Source organism: Coptis chinensis, chromosome 2, assembly GCF_015680905.1.
Source record: "Coptis chinensis isolate HL-2020 chromosome 2, ASM1568090v1, whole genome shotgun sequence".
Lineage (NCBI taxonomy): Eukaryota > Viridiplantae > Streptophyta > Magnoliopsida > Ranunculales > Ranunculaceae > Coptis > Coptis chinensis.
The window spans coordinates 78524789-78543894 of NC_141457.1; positions in this window are offsets into that span (position 1 = coordinate 78524789).

Genomic DNA, 19106 nt, shown 5'->3' on the forward strand with positions numbered 1-19106 from the left:
ATGATAAACTGCATGTTCATACATATGTTTAGATAAAGTCTCGAGTATCTGACTATAAACGATTCAACTTTTGTGTTTGGTGCATTTCCTTTCATTTCCATATATTGGTGAGTGCACCATTAAGGTAACCGGGCCCTCCCTACGGAGTGTGTGGCTGTTCGTGTAAAAAATTTGTTTGGGGGTGGGGTGTTCGTGTTTCCGTCCTAAAATGTTTTATGTCCCATTAGAATTGCTTAGGCCGTTTAATTGTATTCCGATTCGGGTTGACATAATCTATGAATTTAGAGTTCAGTCGTTCGCATAACGTACATCATGCACGCACTTTGAGGCATTTTACACTATCTTATATGTCATCTACAGTCGGAATAGAGTATTTTATGGATCATTGGATTGGAAATTCTCTCCTGATCATTTTCATATCTCATTCGCAAAAATCGGACCGGTAACGAAGCGACAATTTTGATTTGAAGTTTCGCAAAAAAATCGAAAAATTCACAAATTTCGATTTGGGCTTGGGCCCAACCCGCCCATTGCACGCGACTCGACTCAGCCTTTACCTTAGCCCAACAGTCGCGATCATCTTCTCAAAACCGCCATTAACGCCACCAAAGCTCCAAAAACCTAAAACAAAATAAAATTAAAAAGAAAACTAAATTTACCCACGCCCACAATCAAAACCCAACCCAAATCGACTCCAACCGCACCGCCCCACACCCTACACCGATTTACATCAACAAAAACCACCGGAAAATCAAATTAAATTAAAAATTTTGGTGTTGTCGCTAATCCCGTCGCGCCACCACCACCGCTTTGTTTCCAATCGGTCGATACAAATTCCACCACCACATCCCCATTTAAACCCCCACTACATTCCAAACACTAAAATGGCTCAACAACGCCGAATTTTGCGAGCAAGCTTTTACCGGCGACCACTTTGCCGCTTTTTTCGGTGACGAAAATGATCAGTAAGAGATCGGAATAGCTTGTGGTACTTTCGACTAAAGCCTATTACCACGAGGACTTAGTCCGACGGTTCTACAATCTGAGGGAGTTGGAAGGGACTAGGATTTTTGTTGTGGTGGCGAAGAGGAGGAAGGAAGTGACGACGGGGTTGTTATTGAGATTCTAGGCATTCCGCCTAGAATCCATCCGATGTCACGCGTTGCAGGAGTCCCAATATAATGGGGTAGAGTCATTGATGAACGTGGCCGTTCTGAAAAGGGAACTACAATGCGAGATCGCGTTGTGTTCGTCGAGCATCCCTTTAGGACCAACCACCGGGTTGCAGCTCGATGGATTGGTCTAACGCGTCCGGGAAGGAGAAGGTCGTCACGACATCGGCCTGAATCAAGCGTCCACATCTTATGGATACTCCAGGAGTAGAAGTACGAGTTCTGTATCTTGGAGTTCTTCCTTAGCATGATTAGGGGAGTAGGGAAGTCTATTGCACCTCTCCCTGTGTTGATAACCAAGATCATGCTGAAGTTGAGAGCAGCTCAGGCGACTGATAGGACTTACATCACCCTACACCGTAACCCTCGCATCTATAAGGAGTGTGTCCAACGGGTTTGGAGGTTGCCTGAGGATCGGGTAGAGGACGATGAGTATGATGGGGGAAATGAGAATGCCTCGGAGGATGAGGAGGACTTGACGTGTTTTGATGCGGATGCCTTGGAGAGGTGCTGGTCAGATGCAGAACGCATGGCTGTGATTCATCGTGGCATGCGTTCGCTCAACACTATCTGCGAAGACCTCCGGACTCGACAGGCAACGATGCATCATAACCGAGATCCGCATACCAGAGAGAGGATGAGAGGTGGGAACAGATGAGGGCCGAGCTAAAAGCTCGGCGCCGCCGAGGCGAGATGCTTACACGATTCCCACCTCCTCACGGGATTCTCCGTCCGAGGACACACTATCGAGGCACGAAGCGTCGCCGCCGCCGGGATCGGATGGTGCTTTGGCCCATCGGGAGCTCGGAGCCATCTCCGACCGCAGGCCCTCCGCTACCAATCTGAGGAGTGATTAGGGATAGTATAGTTTGATGCTCTATGTTTATTTGTAGTTTCATTATTGTCATTTATTTTAATGTAAGTTTTATTTCCCTAATTTGAATTTTGTAGTGAAATGTACTTCGAATGAAATTTTTAATATAATGCGGTTATTTTCATTATCGTGGTTGTTTAATATTGATCCCACCTTCCCAAATTGTTTGGGGTGGTTTTATCTATTCCAAAGATGATTTTTATATGACCCTCGTCTTAGAATTTATTACGGAGTCAAGGTGAAAATATGGCCGTTTAGGCATATCTATGAATAAGTATCATAGTAGGATGAAATATCGATTAAATAGGTAGATTCTATCATAAATTCAACCTAAAAGATACTAGGTTTGATTTAGAATCAAGAAAATGATTTGTTTCGTTTTCGAGTTTGGAAATTTTAGGATTTCCTAAACCGCCAGAAATACTTTTGGCAATTTCCGATCCGCTTTAGCAACTTAAAACCTATATAAACTTCATACATTCTACACTCACAACTCACACTACACCTAACCTCCATCACTCACCTTTCACTCCCGCGATTCCCTCGTTTCGGCTCATTTTCCGAAGTTTCAAGAACTCCGAAAGCACTTTCAGGCCTCGCAATTTTTTCAGTTTTTTTGTCGAGCGCTGCTTTCAAGCTTACAAAGTGAGCGACCAGCCAAACACACTGGATTTCCAATTCTTCAGAGCGCACTCGCGCCCTAAGAGAGTGCACTCATGCCCTGACTTCCGTGGACCTGAAAAATTCCAGTTTTCTGCGGGTAGTTTCCGGATCATTCGCAGCTATTCTAGATCGTAATTTTGAGATGACATCTCCAACATTGATACCGAACAGTCTTTTCAAGATTTGTTCCAAAGCACTACTTATGGTGCTTGGTTTCACAAGGGTCATCACATACGCTGGTTGGGAGCCGCTTATGGTAAGACCTGATGCACTTTATTCTCCAACACTAGCATCTTATTTTGACGATAACTACATTTTCTTTGAAAGACCAGATGGAGAACAAGTGTTCTCCATCAACATTGATAATGAACCAATGGAAATTACCAGGTTCTTGCTAGCATTTGTTCTTGGACTTCCTATGCCCGCTGAAATACAAGACCTATGGTGTTATTGGGTAGATAATATGTATGTCTACACTTATGAGTTTTTGCATGAGTCGTATGGGGCGGGCATTTTCCGTATCGAGGACCAAGGGGACTATAACGTCGCTTTTGGTAGCCTGTCCATGAACATAGGAACTGTTATGTTTTGGATCATGCTAAACATTTTAGGGGAATGGCGTTTTTCTTCTGTGAATGATGCCACTTGCAGCGTTTTCCTTGCTTTAGCCACGGGACGTATGTGTCATGACCTTCCCCGAACCTTGATGTCTAGTTTAGCTCGATCCCATAGCATGAGGCATAAGTTCCTTCTTATGCCTGTTCTAGTTTCCCGTATTATGCTATGTTTCTTTCCTGTTTTTTGTACACGCTTCACGATTGGATTACGGCCCGATTAATCGCATGCGACCCACCAATAGTATTATTCGATCCTTCCGTGCAATGACTTGGCAAAGGTGGAGGATACAACCTTATCAGGTTGCACCCTACACCCCGTCAGACCAAGTGGCTCTTAATAGGTTAGCAATAATAGATGATAAATGGCGGGAAGCCTGGCAAATTATCATAGCATGGCAGGACGCAAAGGAACCTCACTTCTTTATGGAAGAAGAGGATGAGGAAGATGATGAGTAATGCGGGAGATAAGGTAAGTTTTCATTCTAGCTAGTGTCTGCTTATGTCCCAAGCAATTTCATTCTTGTTAACCCCATAATGGGTAGAACTCGTATAGAGTTGTGTCAATTTTTATTTCCTATATTAGTACGCGTTCTAACTTTGTTTTGCGATGTTCCCGAATTTCACACGCTTTCAATGGTATTTTTCCTACCCTTTTATTTACAATACTTTGAGGACAAAACATGCTTCTTGTTTGGGGGCATAGAAACACGGTAATTAAGGCATCTGTTAGGATATAGATATGTATAATATGCATTTGTCTTCTAGTTAAAATTTCAAAAATTCAAAAATATAAATAAATAAGTTATGCTATACACTTTAGGAATAGTGGTATTGTTTTCTTTCTATGCTCTTAACAATCTAGAAGTCTCAATGAGCTTTTGCATCGTAATAATTGTTAGAAACTTAGGTTAATATGTAGGTAATAATCTTTGCATCTATCTATAAATATATTACATGAGTATCTATGATTGTTAGCGATAAGTTTCAAATCTAGGCTAGAGTACTTATTCTACAAATCCTGTGAGAATATAGCCTAAAAAGCCTTATATGAGCTAAAACATTTGAGAAATGACACAAGGGAGAAGTAAAATCTGATAGAGAAATCACACGCCCACTTGCTTGATCACTAAACCACATCCTAAGCGAGAATTTAGGCCCTCTTTGGATCGATATAGCCGAAAATTCAACCCTATGAATTATTTTCCGCTAGTCGCCTCTCCGAGCCTTTCTTTAGCCTTCCATAAAACCACAAATCCTTTACCCTCGCTACAAAACAAAACAAAATAAAAAATTCAACTTACCCAATCTAGAATAAGTCTGAGAATAGAATAAGTGAAGAAAGAAGAAGAGAAAAACCTGTGTAAACAAAAATTAGTTAGTTGCTTTAGAAAAAGAAAAGAAGTTTCCATCCAAGGAAAAGAAAAAAAAAAAGTAGAAATAAATAAAAACTCCAAAAATAGAATAAAAGGGAGTCAAAAGCCAAAGAAAAGAAAAAGAAAAATATGGCTAAGGATGGAAACAAAGTATAGAAGCAAAAGAAAATAACAAGGTTTTCTCTAAGTTACATAATATGAAAACTCTATTATCTCAGACTTGTCTTTTTTGAATATCAATTTCCTTCCTTCTTAAACCATCTCCTAATCCCCGCAAGACCTAATAAAGACCTCTAGCTCAATTAGGAATATGTTAGTGTGATAGTAAGTGGCAGATGTGTTTGATCGACTCCGGCTTCCTTGTTGTCATTGAGATTGTAAGGTAAAGTGTGCCCACCGCATTAATCGGAGTAAATGAACTTGAGTGGAAAAATCGAGTGTGTCAGATCTTGACTATTATTGTGAGAACCTATTTAAGGACGCTATTCCGAGTTTCAGAAACGGACCTGCTAGGCATTTCATAGTATTACTCATTGTATATATGTTTATTGTAGATGATTGATTATTATGCATATATTATCTTAGGTTTCAACTTGATTACTCTATATGCATTGCTAGTGAGAGGTATACTTAATTTAGAGCATGGATAAGGAAACAATAGTTTTATTTCTTAGTCGTTGTAGTATAGATGAAGTTTGTGAGTACCTTCACTGGAAAACTCTCACGAGGCTATAACTCGTCCACTAGAGAATTCCTAGTAGTTTAAGGCCTTGTTGCATATGGTCAATGCAATCGCACTCAGCGAAACGAGAGTAGTTAAAATTCCATTTTTGGTCACTTATTCTAATTTCTCATCTTTGCTTGAGGACAAGCAAAATGCTGTTTGGGGGTGGTTTGATAAGAGCCCAAAACTGTAGTTTTAACCCTGTAACAGTCATACTATTAGACCAATATTGTGAGTAATAATTAAGAGTTAACACCGATTCGTGTTTTTATGCATTTCAGCTTCAAAGTCCATTATGCGCGTAAATGTGCCACTTCAAATGATATAAAGGAGCAAAGGTTGGTTGCTAAGGAGTTCTGTGATGAAAGGCCAATTTTCAAGAAGACAAAGCCTCTGTAAAGCCCGGTCAAAAGATGAAAAGTCAAAGTCCACGGGGCGTAAAATGAGTGCACAAAGTCGCAGAGAACTTCCTAAGACCATATCTTTGGACTCAGACCTCGGAATTGGGCCTACCTTACGTCAAAACGACCGGCTCGGAAAGAGATTTCCAATGGTCTAAGCCTTGACCCAATCAGAGGAGTAGAAGTGGACGAAAAGTTTGTCAAAGCCAACTCCAGCTGAAGAGCCCTTTTCTGACTAAAAAAATTGGGTTTTGGGCCCGATTTTCCGGCTCAAAACATGGCTCCAAGCCCATGCACGATTTTTGGATCTGAAAGTATAAAAACCAAAGCTTAGCTTTTTGTTAATGGTAGATAGGAGGTAGAGAATAGTAGATAGAAAGTAGCCATTAGAATAGCTTCTAGATCTAGATTTAATTAGTTTTAATTAAGTTTAGTTTCAAATCCAATCCTTGTTTTAGATTAAACTCTTAGAATCATTACTCTTAATTAGTTTGATTAATAAAATATCTAGTTTGTTAATTTCGATTCTTGTCATTTACATTTGTGTTAGATCTGATTTCATTTATTACTTGTTATTCAGTTCTTAGTTATTAATTAGATTTTAATTATTGTTTAATTTAGATTAGTAAAATTTCAATTCTTTATATTATGTTTAGTTTTATTTTAATTGGAAATGATTGCGTAATGATTCTCGGCTAAACCTCCATTAGAGGGGGTTGAGAAGCCTTGATGAAAGCTTAATTCCGATTATCGTAGAGTTGTCGTAATTTCCTTTCCACTCTAGAAACGATTAGTTCACCATGAGAATGGGTTTAATCGTTCACATGCTAATTATGAATTGGTAGAAATGCCATATGTAATTAGGGATTAGGAAGAACTAATTGTTCTGCGAAGCAGTTCAAGTCGGATTTCGACGATTCGTCGTTAATAGGATTAAGTGGAGTTAAGGTGGAATTAATCCCCCTCTAACTCCTTATCATCGAATCAACGTAGCATAACCATAGTTATTTTGATAATCGACTAATTGCATCTTGTGGGTAGTTGCATCGTAGTCTAGTTGCCACTTCGAAAATCTCTCATTAGACCTTAAGTAGAGTAATTAGACTAGAAAACACAGCATGCGAAAGGACTAGGAGTGGAACGAACTTCCTACTCCACTATATCTCATAGGATTGATAGTAGAATTCTTTGATAAATATATAGGCACATAAGATAGTTTTAGTTTACTTACGTTTTGAGTTCATCGTTCATTTCGTAGGTAAATTATCGATTTTATGTTTTATCATTATACCCCTCTAGTACAGCTGGATATCTGCCATAATAAACATCAAAATCTGAAGTACATTTCAGATACATCAAAACCCTAATAAGAGCTTCCCAATGCTCAGAGCTGGGATTAATAGTGTATCTGCTTAGTCTGCCTATCGCGTAAGCAATATCTGGTCTAGTATAGTTCATAAGATACATGAGACTGCCTATTACTCTAGAATATTCTAAAGGAGATACACCAAGTCCAGTATACTTTCTCAAGTGTTTACTAGAGTCATATGGTGTTTTAGCAGGTATACAGTCAACTTGATTAAACTTTCTAAGCACATTCTCCACATAATGAGATTGGGTAAAAGTAATACCATCTGACCTATTAATAATTTTTATACCAAGAATAACATCGGCAACACCCAAATCTTTCATGTCAAAGTGCTTTTCCAAGAAAAGTTTAGTCTTATTGACTACTTCTAAGCTGGTACCGATGATTAACATATCATCCACATATAGACAAATAATAACACCAATAATTTGTTTCTCAAACTTGCAATATATGCATTTATCTGCCTCATTAATAATATAACCATTAGAAGTCATCACATAATCAAATTTCTCATGCCACTGTTTAGGAGCTTGTTTTAGACCATAAAGATATTTCTTTAGTCTACAAACTTTTTGCTCTAGGCCTTTGATCACAAAGTTTTCAGGCTGATCCATATAAATCTCCTCTTCTAAGTCACCATTTAAGAATGTTGTTTTAACATCCATTTGGTGAATTACAAGATTATGTAAAGAAGCAAAGGCAATTAACATTCTAATAGAAGTTATTCTTGTCACAAGAGAGTAGGTGTCAAAAACATCAACTCCTACTCTTTGTTTATAGCCTTTAGCTACAAGCCTTGCTTTAAACTTATCTATGGATCCATCAACCTTTAGTTTCTTTCTGAACAACCATTTATTACCAATCGTTTTACAACTAGGAGGTAGGGTCACTAACTCCCAAGTGTGATTAGTCATAATGGAATCATACTCACTATGAATGGCCTATCTCCAAAATATAGCATCAGGTGAGGACATAGCCTCAGAAATAGTCTGAGGGTCATCCTCTACTAAATATATAAGTAAGGAAATCAGGTCCAAAGGAGGTTCCAGTTCTGGCTCTTTTACTCCTTCTGAGTTCATATTCATCTCCTGACGGAGAATCCTCTCTAACTCTAGGAACATGTCTAATAGAGCATGAAGCTCTTTCAGACCTCTCAAGAAAAGGGAACTTGTCTTCGAAAAAGACTTCATCCCTAGATTCAATAATGGTATTATCATCAATAAACTGATTCTTAGATTTAAAAACTAAAAACATGTAAGCACTACTGTGTTGAGCATAACCAATAAAAACACAGTCAACTATTTTAGGGCCAAGTTTGGTCCTTTTGGGTGCTAGAATAGACACCTTAGACAAGCACCCCCACACTTTCAAGTATTTATAAGAAGGTGTCTTCTTTTTCCACATCTCATATGGAGTTTTGTCTGTGTTTTTAAAAGGTATCTTATTAAGGATATAAGATGCTGAGAGTAATGCCTCCCCCCCACAGTTTCTTAGGTGCTCCTGAGACATTGATCATTGAATTAACCATATCTTTGAGAGTCCTATTTTTCCTTTCTGCTATCCCATTAGACTGGGGAGCATAAGGGGCAGTAGTCTCATATATAATACCATTATCTTCACAAAATTTAGTAAAAGGTCTAGAAAATTCACCTCACCTGTCAGATCTGAGTATCTTAATTTTCCTTTCTAGCTGGTTCTCAACCTCAGTTTTGAAAGATATAAATTTAGATAGACTTTCATCCTTACTTTTCACAAGCTAAATATAACATAAACGTGAAGCATCATCAATAAAAGTAACAAAATATTTATTGCCATCACGTGTAACATTTCCATGAAGGTCACACAAATCAGTATGAATCAATGCTAACACTTCAGAAGTTCTATCTACCTTTTTAAAAGGTTTTCTAGCATATTTTGATTCTACACATACTTCACATTTCTTGTTATCTAAAGCAATAGACTTAGGTATACTACCAATATGCATTAACTTTTTAATAGATGCATTATTAACATGCCCAAGTCTATCATGCCACAAATCAAAAGAGTCAACGATATAAGCAGAAATAGAAGCTTTATTAATCTCAGATTCAATTATATTCAGCTTAAACAGACCATCATCAAGATAACCCTTTCCCACAAAAGATCCCCCCTTAGTCAGGATAAACTTGTCCGACTCAAATACAAGTTTAAACCTCTTCCTACTCAACATGGAACCAGACACTAAGTTTTTCCTGATATCAAGAACATGCAGCACATCTTTCAGTATAAGAATATTCCCAGAAGTGAACTTCAGAACAACAGTCCCTTTCCCAGCAACTCTGGAAGTAGAGGAATTCCCCATGAACAGACTATCATCGTCTCCACCAACAGTATAGGTGGAGAAAGCACTTTTAGTGCCACAAATATGTTTGGTAGCTCCAGTGTCTACCCACTAGTCTGTCATATTGCTAACCAGGTTCACCTCAGTAACAACAGCAGAGAAGTTGTCATCCTGAACCACATTGGCATGTGCCTTATCCTTATTTTTATTTCCATCATTTGGAAGTTTCTTGTGCATACAGTCAACCGCAGTATGACCACGAGTACCACACACATAACAGTAAATATCAGGATTATATGGCTTTTTCTTGAATTGAGACTGGGACTGCTTGTTCTTGTTCCATTTCTTCTTATTGGTCTGGGTATACGGGGCTTTGTTCTTAGAAGAACTAGCACTACCAGCCTTTCCAGTAACAAGGTTATCCTTAGACTTCAGTTCAGAAGTCTCTTCTTTTGTTTCAGAAATACAGTTATCTTCCTCAATGCGAAGATTCACAATGAGGTCTTCCATGGCCATCTCTTTTTTCTTGTGTTTCAGGCTATTCTTATATTCCTTCCATGAAGAAAGGAGTTTTCAATAATAGCTGCAACCTTAAACCCCTTACAGATATTGTAACCCTCTTGCATAATTTCATGAATGATAATCTGCAATTCCTCAACTTGAGAAACCACAGGTTTGTTATATTCCATCTTAAACTCCAAGAACTTAGCTACTAAAAATTTCTTAGAGCCAGCATCCTCAGTTGCATATTTCTTATCCAAATCATCCCACAATAATTTAGCAGAAGCACATACAGTATAAACATCATACAATTCTGGAGTTAAACAATCAAGCATATAGTTACAGCATAAGTAGTCTTTCTTATCCCATTTTTCAAGTCTATCAGAGCGTGCATGCTCATGTTCATTTTCAGCAGGAATTGGTCTACTTTCAGTAGTCCATTCAACAAGTTTCAAGGTCGTCAGATAAAACTTCATTTTCATCTGCCAACGCTTAAAATTCTTTCCATCGAAAGTTTCAGGCTTGACAGACAACTTACCATGCTTTTCCATTGATTAGTAACGAAGTAAAAGAGTACAACAAACGAATTTCACCTTCAGATTGTTGGAAAACTAATATTGTGTTACCTAAAGTCCAGCAGCAGTAATCAATAAGAACCAATATAATAAAGCAATTGCAATGTAGTCGAGGCTTGTGACCACATAATGCCCTAAAGGTGAAATTGCCGCCGTATGAAAGCTGATGGCCTCTGGCACACACCTCCTAGGATACAACAACTAAGGATCCGCAAGACAACACTCATGCAGATTCTAAGAACTCTCAGATGCACTCCAATATAAGCAAAACCATAGTTTATGTAAAACAGACAGAAGTAAAGGACGACGGAGTTCAAAAGATAAAGATTCTTGTGTAGTTCAACTGATTTTATAGAAGAAGGTAAGACGATAAAATCTCTAGATCCACTTCTCACGTAGTGTGGAGATCGTGTGTGGAGTCGTGGAGAAGAAAATGTAGTTTGACTATTTCTAATGTGACGTAAGAGAAAAAGCCTAAAACCAAAACCCAAAACCAAATTCATACATATATAAAAACTACGTTAGGTTTTTATAACACATTGGTGGCACAGTCTCAACAATTCATTACAACAACCTCCCTAACGAAACCATTGGTGTGTTTGGATGAGTTAGTACCCAAACAACATTCCCTAAAGTTGTAAATCTCCATTATTCTATGTTCTCTTGTCCATTTGCCAGTAGACATATCTTATTCTTATTGATAGAGACTTTTTGATATTTCTGAGGTTAAAATTTCCTTTTGCACTACTAGAGCTAGGTTTCCACGATGAAAGACGCTCATGAGGTGCCTTGTATGGTGAGAGATCATGACTATATCTTTCTTGGCCTTTTGGCTAAGATCAAGTGTAGGGAAAGTAGTAACTAACAACGGGGTTGAGGGGTTGTTGGAAAAAGATCGAACATACTAAGGTATCTTTAGGGGTGACTTCGGATCGGATCTGATTGACCTCTTTCAGAAATTTTTCCAAATATTTTCGGAACCCAATATGCGAGCCAAATCCGATCCAATTTTTTTTAGAATCAAAATATTTGTCCAAATTCAGAAACTTCGAAAATTTTGGAATAACTCAGAAATTTCAGAATTCTTGGTAAATTTCATAGATCTCTTTACTTTCTACTATTTTTGGAAAAGAAAATTTGACTAAACCAATTTGGAACTTCAAAAAACCAAAACTTTACATGTCAGAAAACTAAAAAAGAAAGATTATAGGAAATGTTCTTATGAAAAGCTAATTTAAAAACCCTATTTACCATGGTGAGGGAGAGGAGTGGGAGAGAGAGGGAGTGAAGTAGCTATTAAGATTTGTTTAGTTGTTTGTTTTGTTTTGGTAGTGTAGAAAACTAGAAAATGAATGAATGGTCATGATCTTATCAAATGGACAATGGAGTTTTGTTATATTATAAGTACATGGTTTCACAAAAAATCGAAAATTTCGGATCGACTACATTTCAGAACTTTCGGATCGGATCGGATCGGATTTGAAAGTTATATCTGAATCCGATCCGATTATTTTTCAGAAATCGAAAAATCGGTTATAGGACCGTGAAAAATAGACACAAAGCCGGACCAACTTCCGACCGAAATTCGGCAAAATTGGAAATTCGGCAAAAAGAGACACCCCTAGGTATCTCCAATAATGGGGGTGTAAATAACAATATAAGATGTAAAGTTTACACTTCTATGGGCATCCAATGGTGTGTAAACCGTATAAGCTAGAAATAAGTCCGCACGCTCACCCAAAAGTAAGGATACTATTGCCATTGTATTTCAAGTACACATCAGACCCTCACCCTCTCCTCCAACCCAAGTCCCAACCACAAGCTAGAAAAATCTCCCACCAGATTTTTCTCTCTCTCCTTTTAAAAATATGGGGTGTTGTAGTGAAGAAGAAGAATTTGATGACTCAGTCTTCAAAACCACTCACCCCTTTAACCCCAATTCCCCACCCTGATTCCACCATGTCATCATCACCCTTAAACTCTAAATATATACAATAGACTTCGTTATTGTGTTTTTTTTTTTTACATCTACTATCTATATACTAAAGCAGAGACCTTTAAAGGAGGATTTTCTCTCTCCAATGTGGCACTTTAATATGAGAGTTAGCCTTTTCTCTATCCTATGTGGCACTCTAATATGAAATATATTATTTTCTAATAACCTATAATCCCACGTACATAGAACCTCTTTGGAGAGTTTGAGTGTATTTCTAATTCTTATATTTGGAGAATTTGTGTGTATTTTCAATTCTTATATATTTGATCAAATAAAAAAATTGATAAAAAACTAGTGATTTGTAGAAAATAATTTCCTATAACGACTCAAATACTTTTAGTGTTCCAATTCTCATATATTTGATCAAATAAAAAAAAAATGCTAAAAAATAGGTGATTTGTAAAAACTAATTCTCTATTACAAATCATACAATTTTAGTGTCTATGATAAAACACTGACTTATTTCGAATATATCATTAACACAGCCTCAAAACATAGTTAAAAACAATTATACAAAAAATAACATCACAAAATATATAATAGAAAATGGAAAAAAAAAAAAAAAAAAAAAAAAACAAAGCAATAATGACAAATATTTTAAAATATGTATAATACTGAATAAAACTAACGTCAAAAAACAATTAATGGGGAACCGAAAACTGGATGTAAATGTATTGAACTAACCTTAAATAATATTTAACGGGAAATCAAAAACTGGATTCAAATGCAAGCATTAAACTAATCTTAAAAAGTAATTAATAGAAAATCGGAATATGGATACAATTGCATTAAACTAACCTCAAATAATAATTAACGGAAAATCAAAACTTGGATGCAAATACATCAAACTAACATTAAAAAATAATTGTCGGAAAATCGGAAACTGGATGCAAATGCATTGAGCTAACCCTCAAAGATTAAATTAACGGAAAATTGGAAACTAGATGCAACTGCATTGAACTAACTTCAAAGAAAAATTAATTATAAATTGGAAACATAATGCAAATGAGTGGAAATAATCTTAAGAAATAATTAATGGGAAATCAGAAACCGGATGCAACTACACTGAACTAATCTCAAAAAATACACTGGATGCAAAACCTCAAGAAATAATTAACGGAAAATCGGAAATTAGTTACAAATTCATTAAACTAACCTCAAACAATAATTAATGGGAAATCGGAAACTAGATACAAATGCAACTTTATCAAATAATAAACGAGAAATCGGAAACTGGATGCAAATGCATTAAACTAATCTCACAGAATAATTAACGGGAAATCAGAAACTAGGTCAAATACATTGAACTGACCTCAAATAAAAATTAACAGAAAATTGGAAATTGGATGCAAATGTATTGAACTAACCGAAAAAGAATAATTAACGAGAAATCAGAAATTAGATGCAACTGCATTGAACTGATCTCAAAAAATAAATAACGGGAATTGGAAATTGGATGCAACTGTATTGAACTAACCTCAAAATATAAATAACGGAAAATCAGAAACTGAATACAAATACATTAAACTAACTTCAAAACATAGTTGGGTTATATATTGTGGGAATGTCTCGATAAGTATAGTTTTGCATTTAAAATGGTGTTTATCTTCTATCTTTCTGTATGATTGAGAACTCCTTGCTATTTAAGTAGCTTCAATATATATAAACTTCTCCTTATTAGGCAATCTCACAAAACTTTAATCAAACTTCTATTATTAAACAACAAAATGAAGTTGAAGGGTTTTATCGAAGGCGAGTTCTTTTTTTTTAATGGAGAGTGAGGTTTTATCGAAGGCGAGTTCTTTTTTTTTAATGGAGAGTGAGGTTTTCACGTTATAAGAAATTTGGTTGAGTGATCAATATATAATAGTTTTGCATATTTGCAAATATTTTTCAGAATAATTAATATAACAGCACCCATTCGTAGATAATCTTTGAAGATTCTACATAGTGAGTCATGCATAATTTAAAGAATAATTAAAGGGAAATCGGGAACTGGATAATCTTAGATGATCCCACATAGTAAATTAAACATAATTTATTTTTTATGTCATGTTTGCAAGGACACTACAGATGGATCAGTATAAGTTGGTATTACACACCACATTGGATAATTATAAGGAAATCAGAAACTGGATTCAAATACATAACTGAGCTCAAAGAGTAATTAACGGGAAATCGGAAACTTTATACAAATTGCATTAAACTAATGACAAAGAATAACTAACGGGAAATTAGAAATTGGATGCAAATCTTTGAAAAATATTTAACGGAAAATCGGAAATGGTATGCAAATACATCAAACAAACCTCAAATAATAATTAATGGGAAACCAGAAACTAGATGCAAATACATTGAACTTAATTCAAAAAATAATTAACAGAAAATCAAAAACTGAATGCAATTGCATTGAAATAACCTCATAGAATAATGGTGGGAAATCGTAAACTAAATGCAAATACATTGAAATAACCTCAAAGAATAGTTAACGGGAAATAAAAAAAAAAAAAAAAACGGATATAATTGTAACGAACTAACCTCAAAGCATAAATAATTAAAAACTAGATGCAGATGTATTGGACTAACCTTAAAGAGTTATTAACAAGAAATCGAAAACTGGATCCAAATACAATAAACTAATCTTAAAGACTAATTAACGAAACATTGAAAAATGGATGAAACTGCACTGAACTAACCTAAATGAATAATTAACGGGAAATTATAAATTTGATGTAACCGCATTGAACTAACCTCAAAAAATAATTAACGGGAAATCGAAAACTTGATGCAAATGCATTGAACTAACCTCAAAGAACAATTAACATAAAATCGGAAATTGGATTCAACTGCTTTGAACTAACCTCAAAGAATAATTAACAAAAAACCAAAAACTGGATGCAACTGCATTAAACTAAAATCAGAAATTAACTAATGGAAAATCAAAAATTGGATGTAAATGCATTGAAATAACCTCAAAAAATAGTTAACTAGAAATCGAAAGTCGGATGTAACTGTATCGCACTGATTTCAAAGCATAAATGTCCACTTTTTTAGCCTTATCACATGAGTAATTACGAGTAATTAGGAACCCAAAACGAAAGTGAGTTTATAAAAATAGGCTCTTATATGTATGCAAACAAATTGTAAAGTATCGAACTAACCTAGAAAAACAATTAACGGGAAATCAGAAACGGGATGCAGATGTATTGAACTAACCTTAAAGAGTAATTAACGGGAGATTGGAACCTAGATGCAAATGCAATGAACTAATCTTAAAGACTAATTAACGAAACATCGAAAACTGGATACAGCTGTACTGAATTAATTTTAATGGATAACTAACGGAAAATCATAAATAAGTAGATGCAATTGCACTGAACTAACCTCAAATAATAATTAACGAGAAATCGAAAACTTGATGCAACTGCATTGAACTAACCTAAAAGAATAATCAGTTTTCTAGCTTTACCTCCCCCGTTCTTTCATCTAGAGGTTTACCCCCCCTAAGGTCACACCAAATCCAAGTCAACCATGCTTGCCTGTTATCTTTTTGGTCAATGCATGTAAAAAGACTTCATTGCCCTTTGCTCTTTTAATAGTTTTCTATCTTTACCCTTCCCAAAACTTATCCCCCAATTTCATCTAGAGGTTTACCCCCACCCCCAAGACCACAACACATCCAAGTCAATTGAGTTTGACCATGATGTTTTTGGTCAAGACAAATTAAAAGACTCTAATGCCTTTTTCTAGGTATAATTACATAAATACCCTGTGACTTTGGCAAATATAAAATTGGAATTCAAATCATCTAGGACACATGTCATGATCTTGTGAACTCTATCCGACTACTACCACCAATCTTTATCAAATGGCATCCACACCCTTAACATTATAAAATTACACCACTACCCTCACGGTTGTTAAAAATTATATGTATACTAGGAGAAAACCAACTGTGAAAGGGCAATGAAGTCTTTTTATGTGGTAGAAAATACTATTAAAAAACTGGGGTAAAGCTAATTGGCCTAAGTTCTGGGAAGGGTAAAACTAGAAAACTATTAAAAGAGCAAAGGTCAATGAAGTCTTTTTACATGCATTGACCAAAAAGATAACAGTCAAGCATGGTTGACTTGGATTTGGTATGATCTTAGGGGGGGTAAACCTCTAGATGAAAGAACTGGAGGGGTAAAGCTAGAAAACTGAAGAATAATTAATGAGAAATTGGAAACTAGATGCAATGTACTACATTAAACTAACCTCAAAGAATAATTAATGAAAAATCAGAAACTTGATGCAAATGCATTGAACTAATAACCCTAAAACATATTTGTATTATATGTAGGGGGAATAAATGTCTCGACAAATATAATTTTGCATTTTAACTAGTGTTTATTCTAATTCTTTTATTGTGATTGGGAATGCCTTGCTATTCAAGTAGTTTCAATATTATCTTCGTCACATTGGCCATTCTCACAAAACTTCAATCAAACTTCTATTATTAAACCTAACAATAAAAATAAGTCAATGAGTTTTATCAAGGTTTGGTGCTTCCTTTTTATAGAGAGTGGTGCAAAAAATTTAAATGAGTAATTAATATAATTTTCATATCTCATAGCTATGCATAGTTGCTAATATTTTTTTGAATAATTTAATATAATGACACTCGTTCGTAGGACACGTTCATATGATAAATCTTTTCAAGTGGGAGTAGTGTATTCTTTGAAGATATGGAAACAATCAATTTGTTTTAGTAATTTGTACACATTACGTAAGCTGAATGGTGATGATTTACCACTAAATCACCATAAATCTAATAAAACTATTATACAAGCTAGATCGAGTTTAAGATAATTTTATTTGAAAATTACGGATTAATATTCTAAACCACAATATGAAGAGGCTATCTCAATTTGATCCCTTAGTTTCCAAATACTTATGCACCATAATCGCTACTCATTAACGTATTTCGGTTTATTTTCAATAAAAATATATTCTTATTCAAAAAATTGCCGCTAAATCACCATAAATCTAAGAAAACTATTATACAAGCTAGATCGAGTTTAAGATAATTCTATTTGAAAATTACGGATTAATATCCTAAATCACAGAGTGAAGAGGCTATCTCAATTTGATCATTTAGTTTCCAAGTACTTATGCACCATAATCGCTGATCATTAACGTATTTCTGTTTATTTTTAATAAAAATATATTCTGATTCGAAAATTTGTGTTAGACATTTTGTAAAGCCTTTTCAGCACACAAAATATTTAATAGATCCCGGGCGTATGCCCGAGTCCAAAATCTAGTAACAATCTAAATTGAAAATTGTAATTGAAATATAAATATATATAAATATAGAATTCGTCATTAATATATTTATATTTAACCGTATAAAATATAAATTGATCGAAAATATACGATTTAAATATTTATATTTATATAAATTGAAAATATAAAATATATTTATATTTATATATTTACTTGTATAGAATATAAATTGAAAATATAGGCTTCGTCATTGATGTTCTAAAAAAAAATGAGTTTTTCTACAACAACATAAAAAATGAACCGAAACTTGTGAACACACTAACGTGGCACTTAAGTTCAAGTCCCTCTAGTATTTTTTTTTTTTTTTAAGAAGTTGAAATTTTATTGATAATGATAACTAGTTTTACAAATAATTAGGACAAATGTGCAACAAGCTACGCCGCAAGTCCTTTCTGAATGACAAATCATATCCTTCTAAATACAAACTCGTTAGAACCAGCTGTCATTACGTTGCAGTTCATAACTTTCTACAATCTCTTAAAGAAAAGAAACGCATGTTCATAATTTTTATTTTTATTTTCCTTTTTTTTTAGTAAAATAAAATAAACCTGCATTTCTTTTCTTTTTTTCTTTTTGTGTTTCTTTCCTTTCTAGAAAGAGAACGCAAAGACCGAAAGAGGAATCGCTTTCAGTTTCGCTCTCTCGAACAATCAGTCACCATCACTTTCTGGTTTATTCAAGTTCTCTTGAGTAACTTCATCATTTTCATCTCTTTTATTGTCCCGCTGAAATTCTATATCCTCCATTTGCATCTCCCTCAACATCCTCATGATATCTATTCAAGTCGAAGCAAAGAGGTTCATTATCCATTTCTGATCATAGAAAAGCAAGAAGGAATGGGTTCAAAATTGAGAGTAAAAATAAAACTAACTACTTAGATGGTGAGAGAGAGAAGACATTTTGTTCTCACGGGAGAGTGGAGAAAAGAGAAGTTAAACAGTTTTCATAAACCACGTTACTTAAAAGTTTAAAACAAATAAGGAAAAAAAAAGATAAAAAAAACAAAAAGACTATCACGTGAATTGTTTAGCCACGTTAGTAAGTTCACTAATTCGGTTCACAAGCGTGTGTTGCTATAGAATTTTTGAATTTTTTTTGAAAATCTACTCCATTCCAGCCGAATAGGTGTTGTTCGACACTTTTTTTTTTCCAATTTTGCCCTTTATTAATATATTCTATTATGACTATTATAA